This window comes from Mus pahari, chromosome 9 (assembly GCF_900095145.1).
Source record: "Mus pahari chromosome 9, PAHARI_EIJ_v1.1, whole genome shotgun sequence".
Lineage (NCBI taxonomy): Eukaryota > Metazoa > Chordata > Mammalia > Rodentia > Muridae > Mus > Mus pahari.
In genome coordinates this window covers 52,058,551-52,072,281 of record NC_034598.1, presented here as the reverse complement: position 1 = coordinate 52,072,281, position 13,731 = coordinate 52,058,551, and positions in this window count along the sequence as shown.

Below are 13,731 nucleotides of genomic sequence, written 5' to 3'. Positions count from 1 at the left end.
TTGTCAAAAGGTGGCATGTGTTTATCAGGAGATATGACTTCAAAATATTATTGAATCAACAGAATTCACAGACATAAAAAACTAGGAGAGCTATATATCTAACTATCATGCAGTTGATCTGACAAAGAACCGTGTTTTAAGTGGTCTACATATAAAAATATTTAAAACAGAGGCATCAGTTAACATGTCCAGAGAAAAAAGTTTTCATTGAATGCTTTAATAATGTCAAATAATTGACTAACTCTTTCCTGGGAATATGTAAATTCTGAGGACAGAGGGGTTCTTATACATACATTTCATTTGAAATATGTTCTCTGTGTCTAGTACCCAACAGTCAAAACGTTTATTAAGTGACTAGCCACCATCCACAAATGTTATTGAAGGAATAGATACATGTATTTATAAAAATTTTCAAAGGATTTGAGGACATCAAAAAAGACAAATGCCAGGACCAGGAATGGGAGTGGGTAGGTTGGGGAGCAGGGGGAGAGAGGAGGGGATAGAGGATTTTCAGGGGGGAAACTAGGAAAGGGGATAACATTTGAAATGTAAATAAAGAAAATATCTAATAATTTTTTTAAAAAGACAAAAGAAGACATATTCATTACCGTTTTTGTTTTGAGAAGTTAACATTTTTTATTAGATGTTTTCTTCATTTACATTTCAAATGCTATCCCCTTTCCTATTTTTCTCTCCAAAAATCCCCTATATCCTCCCCCCTCCCCCTGCTCCCCAACCCACCCACTCCCACTTCCTGGCCCTGGCATTCCCCTATACTGGGGCATGGAATCTTCCCAAGACCAAGGGACTCTCCTCCCATTGATGGCCAGCTAGGCCATCCTCTGGTACATATGCAGCTAGAGACAGGAACTCTGGTTAGTTCATGTTATTGTTCCTCCTATAGGGCTGCAGACCCCTTCAGCTCCTGGGGTACTTTCTCTTGTGATTCTTTTTTCAATTGAATTTGTAATGATTAGTCTCTCAGTATTTACTGAAATGATTATTTTATGCGGGAATTTTCTGTAAAATATAAAACAATATATTCATATACATCAACACTACCACATAGGCATAATATGTAAGTGCTCACATTTTTACATAATATATAGTAATATATATTTATATAAGTTACACTATATAAGTGCTTATATTATTATTGTCCATATACATCAACACTGCTTACTGTATAGCCATAATCTTTATGTATATTACATATTATTTTATATTAGGTATTAATATGTAGCACCTATAATACTGTGCATTTCGGGACTTGAAAAACAAATATCAAATAACTGACGTCATTTACTTCAGATTTCAGCATTGTATAAGATTTTTATAATTTGGGGTAGTAATAATAATAAGTATAGATTTGAAATATATTACAGGAAGTGCTTACATGGTGGGATATATATTCATGAAATATGTATAACCAGTACCAAAAAGATGAATTATTTAAATAAAAGTATTTAAGGATTTTGCTTTCTTTATTTATATAAATGTTTTCTGCAAGACACCATACTTCTTTAGAAATTCAATCTGTCTGTCTAGCCAATCTCCACCACATCCTGAAATATAGCTTACTTCTACATAAAGTCATAGAAATTGAATTCTTTCAATCTCCATTGGTAATCAACTGTGACATTAAATGGCATAAATCTTTGTTTAATTCCTTTCCTACTTTTTCAATGAAAGTGAAAATAAAGTATATCTTAAACTCTTGGTAGTAGCAAGCATGCAAGTTTCCCACTTTTTGGCAGAGTTCTCAGAACTTTTGGGTTGGGTTTCAAACCTCTTGCCATTTGCTAGGCAATAAAAGGACCTGTTTTGTTTTCCCATTAAATGGGGCTCTTCATTCCTTAAACGCAGCCCAAGCTGAGGCCCCTGAACATCTCAGCTGAAGGGGAGGGATGCTAACCCTCTGCACAACCCTGAGCCAGCAATTTCTTCACTGTCTTGTTCGTCCAAACAGGCATACCTCTAAGTCACTTTCCAATATTTTATTCACCATGGAAAATGAACAACTAACATCCTCTCACCTAGGATGAATCAGCTATGACAGCATGGCTTATTTTGGAGCAAGTTTTGAATCTGACAACTTTGAAATTTACAAATACTAGAGTGAGTTTCTATGAACAAATTTTTCAAAATGTTAAAATAGGTATGTAATTCTCAAAGAATAAAATATATTTTAGAATAACACAATATCCCTCTATCAATTTTAAATAGAATATTCTACAACAATGAAAAAAACTCAAAACAGTTTCCTTCCTACATATTCAGTCAACTATTTTAAATTAATATTTCGCCAACTCTCAGCATTTCATAGAATACACTGTTTATGCAATACCAAACACTCAGTCTTGAAAACATACATTAAAATAGCACTGTATAGACTAAACAAATTGTGTTTAGCACTTGTGGGTGGTGCCATCCTTGGGATAATGATTCTCAGTTTTATAAGATGGCAGGCTGAGCAAGTCACAGTGAGCAAGCCAGTGAGCAGCACCCCTCCATGGCCTCTGCATCAGCTCCTGCCTCCAGGTTCCTGTCCTGTGTGAGCTTCTGTCTGGTTGAGTGCCTGCCTTGACCTCTCTAAGTGGACAGTGACTTGGGATGCATAAGCCAAATAGTTCCTTTCACTACAAGTTGGATTTGGTCATGATGTTTCATCATAGCCACAGCAATCCTGACTCAGATATGGATTCTAGTCATTTGTATGCCACTGATTTTTTTATTAGATATTTTCTTTATTTACATTTCAAATGTTATCCCCTTTCCTAGTTTCCCCTCTGAAGATCCCCATCCTCTCCCCCATCTCCCTGCTCCCCAACCCACCCACTCCTGCTTCCTGGCCCTGGCATTCCCCTATACTGGAACATAGAGCCTTCACAGGACCAAGGGCCTCTCCTCCCTTGATAACCGACTAGGCCATCCTCTGCTATATATGCAGTTAGAGCCATGAGTCCTACCGTGTGTTTTCTTTGGTTGGTGGTTTAGTCCCAGGGAGCTCTGAGAATACTGGTTAGTTCATATTGTTGTTCCTCCTATGGGGCTGCAAACCCCTTCAGCTCCTTGGGTACTTTCTCTAGCTCCTTCATTGGGGACCCTGTGTTCCATCCAATGGATGGCTGTGAGCATCCACTTCTGTATTTGTCAGATCCTGATTTTTTTTATAAGTAGTTAAAATACTCCAGGTTTAAAAATCCATATAGCTGTTGACTTTAATGCCATTGCTCCTTATTCTATACCTTTTAACTTATGAATGCTGACATTAGAACCTTTGCAACTGGGATCCAACTCAGCCCTACAGGTCTCACTCTTTTTCTTTTCTTCATTTACTTTTTCTTTTCTTCATTTACTTTTTCTTTTCTTTTCTTTCCTTTTCTTTTCTCTTCTTCTTCTTCTTTAAAATATTCAGAAAGAAAGCTGTAGTGGCATAGAAAGAAATCGAGGTTTTAGACATGACAGCACTTTTAGCTTCTTTCTGACACATTAGCCAGTGGCCCTCACTGTACTGGTGCCTCAGTGTGCCATGGGGATGCTTATGTTGTCCTCAGGTAACTCTGTGCCATGATGGACAGGAGCTATTTCACTTGTCTTTAAAACATTCCTTTGGGATTCCCTGCTGTTCTTGACACCATCCCCATGCCCTTGAATTTCCCTGCCTAAATAATGGAAGGAAAAAGAAAGACTAATTTTCCTCATGTCAAAGTGGTGCCATACCTGTGAAATCACTGGGCACACCCTGTGCAAACAGAAAATCCCATGAACTCCAGTAGAAGACAAAACGTGATCAGTGCTACATAGTAAGATCTGAGCAGATGGAGACCACATAAGTGACTGAAATGGGCACTTTACAACGAAGGAGAGAAATGCAGTAATCGTGTTTACAATAAACAAAGGAATTCGTTACCTTCATGCTAGGGTTAAGTCAATGTATAAACAAGAACAATATTCTATGTTTTACATTTACTAATATATCTTGAAAACTTGACTATTCCACAATTAAGTTCTACAAAGAAAACCTATACATGGTGGATTATGAAGCGTTTATAGGCATGTCAAAGGCAACTTTCACATGTGTAGTGAACTACAACATGTCAATTAGAGAAGAGTAAGTTGAAGACATAGATGAGATTTTTCAGGAAATGAAGTACAATGAAATGTTAACAATCAAGCATTGTTTATTGTGAGTTACAACAAAACACACTTAAGACAACCATTCCTCAATCAATTATTAAAAACTTAAAAATTTTGAAAACTTGTTGTGTGAACACACATGAGTAAAGCAAACCTTCATTTGTTATTAGAAAATGATATAGAAAATATTCAATATGTATCCATAGCATATCAGTAGCGAAACTGTAACCTAAAGCATTATATATCAGCACAATAAATCTTGGTGTAGCTGACTTGAAAGGTGTTAAAAATATAATTAATCCTTTCAGGAAATGATTTCCAAAATAAAGTATGCAAGGGAATTGTGAAGCGATGTAACAGAATATGTAGAATGCCATCAGTTTTGTGAAAGGTGACAGGATGTTTATGTGCATATTAGTTTCATTAAAATAAAATATAAATGGGAAGTAATCATAGATGGTTATAATATAGATCCCACTTAATGAATGAAAGTTCAGGTGTGTCAGCTTGAATTTTCACTGTTTACTTTCTTCAATACCCTTTTCAGCTTGAACTATACTAATAGACTCATTATATTCAGAAGAAATGTATAATTAAAAATTTAAAAGTTTCTGTGGATACCATGTGTGGAAATGTAATACACTCAATCATATTTTCTGTTACAACACTGTAAATATATTATTTCATGCAGCCATGAAAACATACACACATACACAACATACACATTATGTATACAATGCATACATATTGTCCACTCATATACACATTGCATACACACAGGCAAACACATTACACAATACACACACACATTACACATCCTCTTCCCTTTTCATTCAAATGATGCCTGATGGTATCTGCTGACTGTGAGTTTAACTCAGTTTACACTTTCATCCACTATTGTCATAGGTTCACGGGTTAGACTGAAGGCAGTATGTGAGACAACTGAACACACACAGACCCTGACATGCTTTAGCTCTCCTCACGAGATGCTATAACATCAAAGGGTATCCTGGAAGTATTCCTCCTCACGAGATGCTATAACATCGAAGGGTATCCCGGAAGTATTCCTCCTCACGAGATGCTATAATATCGAAGGGTATCCCGGAAGTATTCCTCCTCACGAGATGCTATAACATCGAAGGGTATCCCGGAAGTATTCCTCCTCACGAGATGCTATAACATCGAAGGGTATCCCGGAAGTATTCCTCCTCTTTGGACACCCGAATTTATCCTCTATTAAATAACACAACTTTGGGAGGAGAGAGGGACAAGTTCCAACCCTGCTAGGCAGTCATCCCCAAGAGATATGCTTGGGACACTTTTTTCCAGGCACGGATTCTTTAAGCTCTAACATGGGAGCTGACTTAGTCACTATCGCTTTGCTGTGAAGAGGCATCAGGACCAAGGCAACTCTTATAAAGGAAAGGGTTTCGTAAGGGAGCTCCTTTACAGTTTCAGAGGGCTAGTCCATTTTCATCATGGCAGAAATCCTGGAAGCATGCAGGCAAGCTCTGGAGCAGTGAGAACTTCATCCTGTTCTATAGGCAGAGAAAAAAGAGGGGCTGAGCCTGGTTTGAGCTTTGAAAACTTCAAAGCCCACTCCACGTGACACATTTCTTCCACACCTAATGCTTCCAATCCTCCTCAAATTGTGCCACTCTCTGATGAACAAGCTTCAAGTATATGAACCTGTGTGTGTGTGTGTGTGTGTGTGTGTGTGTGTGTGTGTGTGTGTGTGTGTGTGTAAATCTTATTCAAACCACAACATGGAGCCAAATATTTCTCTTCTGAACTGATATGAGAATCAGGTGAATAGAGTGTGCAACCTCAAGAGGCAGACAAGAGACAGTTTCTACAGATGAATGAATCTCAAGACGTAGTGTAAGTAAAAAGTTGATGTTATATTATGCCTCCTTATGCTAAAGATGAAAATAAAAATATAAATAAAATGATGTTCAGTCATATGCTCATGATAAAAATCATACAAAACTAATAAATGTAAACAAGATAAAATTCATGATTATTTTACAGTTATACAAGGGGAATTTAATGAAGAAGCATAAAGGTATTGCTATGCTACTGGAATTATCTGCATTTTTGGGTCAAGATTAATGTAAAAGTATGAGTTTGTAATTTTATAAAGATAAGTATATAATAACTAAATGATAACTTTAAATTAAGCCTCTGGTTTTGTTAAATATTATATAACAAAAATAGAGTGAGAACTCATAACATTTGATGATTAGAAGAATTGACTAGATTGGTTGATAGATGGAAAATACAGTTATTATGAAAAATAAGTATTGATGATTTCACCCAAAGTAAATGCACCTATCACATTATATGTATGTATATATATATTACTGTATCCTGAGCAGGATGGAGATGAATAAAGATAATATTCTTAGAAAAATGTTAATTTCCATCATTTAAATTTTTCTGATTAACCCAGTTTTTATTCAATTGTGCACGGTTTCCTTGATCATGGCCTCTTCCTTTGAATCAGGTCCTATAGTCCAGTTCACTGATAGAAATTCACTGCTGGCAAATTTTATGATGTTTACTCACAGTGTATCTTGGAAGTGCAGTCAACGTGTACTTCAAATAAAATAAAGAAAAGAAAAACGAGGCTAAAGAAAATTGACCTGCATCCTTCAGTTGACTTTGAAACAACCATAGAGCACTTTAACAATCAAGTTCAGGGCTATAGAAACTGGGTATTTTTTTTGTACAAAGAAGAAGAAAGAAAAGTCAGGTCCAAGGAAACACGCAGATTAAAAGCTACTTATCAGTAAAACGATCTAATTACTATAGTCAGGATCATGTTTTATACAGCACCTCCACACTCTGGAGAGACCATCTGGGCAGATTGTAGGAAGATAGGGAAGGTAACCTCACAGAAATGTCAGCAGTGCCACATGCTCTCGCTGGGCTTTTTGATTAAACATTCTAGAATACATTCAATCACAGCCATTACACACAGCACTGAAGTACACTTGTTCTTACTGGAAGTTAGTTCTGGAATACCCCAATTATTTTCACTCCTTTCTGGAATCAGATTCATGGTGTATATCTTTAATTAAACTGCATTTTGTACTTTTATTTCATGACATAATTAAATAAGAAATGTTTGAACTCTATGGGGACTGAAGGAGCATGTGAGCTTTTAGTTCCCTTTTATATTTACTATGTATTTTTTATTAATTCAGTACCTTATATTTTTACCCTATATACTCCCACACCTACTTCCTGTTCCTCCCCTGTTTTGACTTGCACTTAATTTTTTTTTTGCCTACTTTTTAAAAAAACTCATAATGTCCAATTCATACTGGCTACAAACTCCTAGGTGCATGTCTATGTACCATATCATGTTCTACCTACCTAGAGCCACACCCTAAAAGAAAACCAACTGTCCTTCCACAGCAGTTCACCATTAACATCTCAGCAAGGACTGTGCCTCTGTGTCGACCTTTCCATCCTACACTGGAATTTGTCTGGCTAGAGCTAGTGCCAGTGTTGTGAGTACTGGCACAGCTACTGTGAGTTCACGTAGTTCATATATGCAGCTGTCCTGTTGTGGCTGGAAAATGCTGTTTTGTTGTATCTCTATTCCTCCTTGCTTCTTACAATAATTCTGCCCCCAATTTGGTGATGCACCCTGAGACATGAAAAACTAGGGAGGGTACTATTCATGTCTTATTGAGTCCTGAGTCTTCCACATTCTTTTATTCTCTGCACCCTAACCAGTTGTCAATACCTATTTTTATTTCTATCTACTGAAAATAATAACATCTTTGATAAGGTATGACATGTGCCAATCTATAGCTGTAATGGAAAGTCCACAGAAGTCAGTTTAATACTGTTTAGCACAGTAGTAGTAGTAGTAGTAGCAGCAGCAGCAGCAGCAACAGCAGTAGGCACTCTTCTGATGACTATAACCTGTCTAGCCACAGTAGCTTGCCCTGGTGATGGTACCTAGTATGGATTCAGTCTTATGGAGCAAGCCTTAAAAAATCAGAAAGCAATTGGTCCTGGTTCGTCCTAAAGTATTCATTCCACTATTGTCCCAGTGGGTTTGCAGCTGGGTGAGATTACGTTTCTCCTCCAGTAGTATGGACAGTGCCTCCTAGCCTTATGGAAGCTCCTAGTAGAAATGAGTCTGTCCTGTCTATATCACCGTGATTTCCAATGTTCTATGACTCGAACATATATGATTTTCAGCAGTGGGATATCATCATGAAGTTCTGGAGCAACACGCAATGCCAATATCCTGTAATATTTGAGGGTATATGGAAACTTGCTTGCCAATACTTCCAGTAGAAGAAAACTACACCTGTCACTGGGGGTTTTATTTCTTAGCCTGTGGTGCCTAGTAGAGGCATTGCCAACTATTATATTGCATAAATCCAGTTAAATGTTTTATTTATGCATGTGTTACTATTTTGAGGGTTTCTGGAAGTAGTTTTTCAAAAGACTTTCTCAGAAGCTCTGTAATGTTAGTCACCCTTTCTCTATACCAGCCTTCCCTATCCTACCCTGTTCAACCCTTCTGCTTCCATTGCTCCCCTTGGACCATTCATATTACTGGGTTCTTCCTTTCCTCCCTCAGAGTCTCCACACTGTTGACTAATTGCCTGACCTCTGCACATGAGAAAAACAGACATGGCTACAGAGTCAAAGCTAGCGTCTACAAATGAGAGTGAGCATACAGTATTTATCTTTCTGAGTCTGGGATACCTTGCTCAGAGTGATCATCCTCAACTCCCTTCATTGCCTGCAGATTTCAGAACCCTTCCTAACGTTTGAAAGGATTCTACTGTGTTAATATGCCATAGGCTTACTACCACTCACTGTTTAATGAGCATGTAGACTGTTTCTGTTCCCTGGCTGTTGTGAATTAAGTGATGATTACCATAAATGAACAAATATCTCTGAAGTAAAATATAGAGATTTTGAGTTAAATGCCCAATGTACCCAGTGATTGTATATGGGTCATGTGATGAATCAGGTTTTTCTGTTTGTTTGTTTATTATTAGTATGATTATTATTATTTAATCTTTTTTTACAGCCCAGTTGTTATCCTCTTCCTGTTCCCCCCTCCAACTATTCTCATCTCATTCCTCCTCCCCATGTCTCCAAAAGAATGTCTCCCTCACCCCCACCCCACCACACCCCCTAAGTCCTGGGGCATCAAGTCTCGTGAGTAGCTGAATCTTCTCTTACTGTTGTTTTCTTTGTTCCTTTAGATCGAAGTAATTAAGTAGCTCCAAATCATACAATGAAATGTGTTGTAGATTAAGATGGGTGTCATTGTGAACTCTTCTTCCTGTATAAATGCAGTCTAAGATTTTTCTCTACTAAGGGCAGTACGGACGGAATGCTTGCATCTCCTTTTCTTCTAAACTCACTTAGAGCTTGACTTGACAGTTTGTCAATGATGTAAAATAAGGTTGGGATCAGAATAGGCTTTGCAAACTTGCAGAAATGCCTACAAGATATCTTTATATACAATTCTAATATAAATCATGTGGGTGGTACAGAGGAAACACTTCATCCTCTCTAACATATTTCACAAAGACCTACTTCTAGCTCAGGCTTTGGCGTTCTTATTTACCTATTAGAAACTCACAGGGCCCTCTCCTCTTCTTATTAATAAGCACTTGTTCAATAAATAGGCTTTTATAAATTGAAGTATTTTTTTCCTTTGAGCTCATAGTTGTTGAAGTTGAGGAGGCCCAAGTTTTATTTTGCAACAAGAATAATCCAGAAATATTCTAAATCTGATTCCCTTCTGGAAACTTTGCTACCCTCAGAAAGTGTAGTTGCGCTGACCAACAGAAACCATTTTGCTTCCCTTGTCCAGATATATTCTTCAATTTTACCTTCATGTTGAATTTCTTTATGCCTAGCTATATATCAGCAGATAAACTGAATTAATTTACAAGTATATCCACTCACTATTTTCTTATTCCTATGACCACTGACACACTTCTTAATTTCATCAGTAAACACTTCTATTTCATTTTTCATGGAAGATGAAAGGAGTTTTCAGTTTTTGTCTGTGTGTGCCCAGTTTTGTCAGGGTGTTTCTTTGGAACAACCAATACAGATGATACTAGAGCTTTATTTAGAAATTTATGATTGCTGTTAGTCACTATCATCTGGAATTACAAAAAAATTATAGCACATACTACAAAAAAAATCCACATATTATGAAGCATATTTTTCAGATCACTTTACATTTTAGCCTCTTTGGCATAGTTTATCCCCCATGTATCAAAAGAAAAACATACACACAAACCCAGTCATGAATCTTCTGGTCTGCAATAGTGTCCTGCTTGCAATGTATGTTAGGACAAGGGTGGCATGAAGCTAGTGGGAATAACCAATTGATATTCAATTGGCTTAAGAACCACTCCATAAGATGGAACCCATACCCAACACTTCTTAGGTAACTGAGAACCAGAAACTAGATAGCCTACGGGCCTACAGTCAAGCCCTATAGTGTTAAACAAACAAATATACAAAGAATTAACAAAAATCTTATAGCAATAAAGCTACCACTGTAATGTGCCTTGCTCAGCTGGTATCAAAGAAACTTCCTTCTGAAGCAAATGGGAACAAATCTGAAGACCCACTGCCAGACTGTGTGGAGAGTGAGAGCTCAGCCTTAAAGGGGATGTCCACACCAGAACACTGATCTCAAGGCTTAGGGAAGCCTGGGAAAGAGCACTCAAAAGAATGTGTAGCCGGAGGGGATGGAGGACGGCCAAGGAACAAGAAACAAGACAAAATATAAAATGCTAAAATGATAAATATACATAATTGCTTCCACTTTAGTGTTTTTATAGTATTTCTGAGCGTGTTAACCAGTGGGTCTCTGTTTCTTGTGCCTTCTCTTGGGCACCTTTTCTTGTTTGTTTTATACAATGCCAATGTGCTAGGTTTTGTTTTATCTTACTATATTTTTTCATATAAAATATAAAAATGGGCTAGGTTTGTGGCTTCTGAGAATTTTGTTCCCAGTTAAGACTAATAACAGGAATCCTCTACAATAATCATAAAAAGTAGAGAAAATGTACAAGACAATGGACAGTGCCTAGGAGATGATAATAAAATAGAGGAATTCCTGAGAGCTAGGGACGGGTGGTATGGGCTCCATGATTCTCCACTTGCCTGTGCATAGAAGTCAGGAACCCAGTAGATTCTTGAAATGAGACACAGCTCAGACAACACAGAGATATTGTTTTCCTAAGGATAATAGCAAGGAAAGGTCTCCACAGAGAAACCCCTAGAAGTCAGCATGAGTTTGAGTACTTAAAGGAATAATGACATTACTGCAAATGTGTGTGTATACATTACTACTGATAGTCTGGGGGAAAGCCTTCTGAAAGGACTTGGGGGAAGAGTCCTCAGATCTTGTTTGGGGCGGTAAGAAGAGTTACTTCTTCCCACAGTGTAAAATGGGAGCCTCCTTGTTCATGGAGGACTTGTCAGAGAATCCAGAAAAGCCTTGCTAAAGTCGTGGGGCAAAATGGACGTTATAAATGAAGTGCTATCTCATCACTTTGGAGCCAGAATTGTGGTATGTTATGCATGTTAACAATAAACCCTATAGTAGCTATATGAGTAACAGTGTCATAGCTAAATGGTGAACAAAGGAAAAATAATGAGATTATGAAAATAATACAAAAGCCTGAGAAAAACAAATGTCCAAATAGAAAGAAAGCATACGGACTCCAACACATGTCAGAAGGCCAAGAAATTCAGCCAATGACAAGCAACACTTATACGAGGTGAGAACTCAAAGCTACTTGCTAAAACCTCCAGAGTTCACTTTCACTGTCATGCCAAATTAAGAGAACAATTGAACATTTGTTGACATCAACAATACCTTTAGCACTGACAAAGAAGTACATTTAAGCTTCAAATTAAAAGCTAATTGACAATTATATATTTTCCCTTAAAACTAAAGCTCATTGTAATTATTTTTAAAATTCAAATATCTTTTATTGTTTTTAATTATGTCTGTGTATATGTGAGGGTATATTCATGTGAGTGCAGGTACTTAGGAAGGGACATTAGCTGGAGCTGGTGGTGTACACAACTGTAAACCACTCAATTTAATTTCTGGGAACCAAACTTAGGTCTTCTGAAAAGCCACCTTGTGTGCCAAAGCATCTCTCTAGCCCCAAATACAACAAATTCTAATAAATGAATCAAAGTACAAGGAATGAGACAAGATATATTTTCCATGTGGACTTACTAAACATTACTTCATTGGAAAACTTTGGCATGGAAGTGTTATGATTCAAAGATAGAGAAGGACATTACGCTAGCATCATAGCTGTAAATTATCTCTAAGCAGTTACTTGATACACATGAAATAGCTTTTCTTCATAAGGCTTATCTGGGAATAGATTCATATGCATATAAAACATATAAAAGTTCACATTTGTAATAATAGTGTAACTTTGTTACATTCTGCAGAGATACGAAGAGGGTGGAGAAAACCATCCAAGATTGACCCTTCCTAGAAAATGCAGAAAATTAAAGACAGTACAGTCTTAACCAAATGTCCAATTCAATGTTTCTGATGTCTCATACACACAAAACTACCTGGAAATTCTGATAAATACTAAACATAACCAGGCTGTGTTTTTTTTTAAGACTCTGAGTTTATACTGGAGGAAGGATTCTTTTGGGCTCTCAAGGAAAATTTAATTTACAGACAGACTTGAGAACCAATGATATCATATATCACATTCTCTCTGAGATAATTGAAGCATGAAGACATGAAGAACTCACTCCTGTGTAATCGGCAGGATCATTCTCCTGCATGAAACTGTGTTTATCAGACCTTTGGGTAGCACGCTGCTTCCTAGTGCCTCTACATTTTCCTGTACTTCGTGAGTTACGATCAGTTTCATATCATATCATTAGTTATATTTGAGATTCATGCAATAAGCTAAGAGAAATATGCACTAGGAAACACGAGGGTCCTTGCACACGGTTTGCCAGCAGCTCAGCCTATTAGGTGAGGTGTTGGCAGCCGTGGGCATGGATGCAGCTTCGGAGTGTTACCAGCATCTGTTCATCAGGCTGTTTGCTGCATTTCACATTGTAAGTACATCACTATGATTAGAGGCCTCATACCTCCCAGCCATCGTTACCTATCCTGGAAATATATTCCTTTGAGATGAATTACGTCAACTACAAATAACCAAAAGGCGTGACAACTTGGATGCTAGTATATAATTCTCTGCAAGGATTTTTTAACTTGTGTGAGGAAGAATAGCCCAAGTGTGTTCGTTTCTTAGGAGAGTCTCCTCTCTGTATTTCCACAGTTGTACTTAGTCCACCTGAATCTATGCATAGTGGGATGTTTATAAAACACAAAGAACATGTTATCATCTTTCTAAGTAGAGTATATCATATGTACATATATGTTATAAAATATCAAATGCCTTCATTATTAAGAAATCAATTAACCTCAACAAATAATTACTTTGAATATTTTCAAGTATTATCTGGAGATAATCCCATACAGTATAAGCTATTGACTAAAATTTTTATTTGCTCATATCATTA